The sequence below is a fragment of the Palaemon carinicauda genome, chromosome 2 (genome assembly GCF_036898095.1).
Source record: "Palaemon carinicauda isolate YSFRI2023 chromosome 2, ASM3689809v2, whole genome shotgun sequence".
Lineage (NCBI taxonomy): Eukaryota > Metazoa > Arthropoda > Malacostraca > Decapoda > Palaemonidae > Palaemon > Palaemon carinicauda.
In genome coordinates this window covers 197,269,181-197,270,678 of record NC_090726.1, presented here as the reverse complement: position 1 = coordinate 197,270,678, position 1,498 = coordinate 197,269,181, and positions in this window count along the sequence as shown.

Here is a 1,498-nt window from a genome sequence, read left to right as displayed (position 1 = left end):
GGATTCCCGTATATTCGAGGTACAGTTGGCTTCATTAATTCGGGTACAACTGGCATCTCCTTGGATTCCCGTATATTCGAGGTACAGTTGGCTTCATTAATTCGGGTACACTGGCATCTCCTTGGATTCCCGTATATTCAAGGTACAGTTGGCTTCATTAATTCGGGTACACTGGCTTCTCCTTGGATTCCCGTATATTCGAGGTACAGTTGTCTTCATTAACTCCGGTACACTGTCGTCTCCTTAGCTTCCTGTGAACAGTACCGGAATGAGCGAAGCCAACTGTACATCTTATTACACGTATTGAAATTGAACCTTAGACGTTGATTTTTATGACCTGTTTAATTATTTAGTTATTTGATTATTTAATTATTTTTTTCTTTTATGTAAGTGATAACTCGTTAAGTATTATTTAACCTAATATTAAACAGAAGGAGAAATTGTATCTATCCTGCGAACGTTTTGTTGAAAGCATTGAAATACATTTTGTTCAAATCATAATACATTTTTTTTTTCAAATCATAATACATTTTGTTCAAATTACCATACAGTGTATTGAAATCATAATACATTTTGTTCACATCACATTATACAGTTTATTCAAATTAAAACACAATTTGTTCAAATCACATTATACATTTTATTCAAATCACATAACACATTTTGTTCAAATCATATATTTTGTTCATAACTGATAATACGTTTTGTACAAATCTCATAATACGTTTTGTTTAAATTAAATAATGAATTTTCTTCGAATCACGTTATACATTTTGTTCAAATCACATAATACATCACATAATACATTTTCTTCATAATACATTTAGTTCAAATCACATACCACACTTTGTTCAAATCACAACGTATTTTCTTCATAACACATTAGTTCAAGTTACATAAAAAAATTTTCCTTCAAATCTCATACAATTTTTCTTCACGTCACTTAACCCATGTTGTTCAAATCACACCATATATATTGTTCATAATGCACTATGTTCAAATCACATAAGGCATTCTAATACAGTTTGCTCAAATCACTTAAGGTATTTCAATGCATTTTGTTTAAATCACTTAATACATTTTAAGACATTTTGTTTAAATGTCATGGTATATTTTCTTTATAATGCATTTTCTTCAAATCACATAACACATTTTGTTCAAATCACATAATACATTTTGTTCAAATCCCATAACACATTTTCTTCAAATCCCATAACACATTTTGTTCAAATCACAAAACACATTTTCGTCAAACTTCATAATAGATATTTTTCAAATCATATAATACATTTTGTTTAAATCACATAACACATTTTCTTCAAATCCCATAACACATTTTGTTCAAATCACATAACACATATTGTTCAAATCCCATAACACATTTTGTTCAAATCCCGTAATAAATTTTGTTCAAATCTCATAACACACTTCGTTCAAATCCTATAACACATTTTGTTCAAATCCCATAATACATTTTGTTCAAATCACAAAACACATT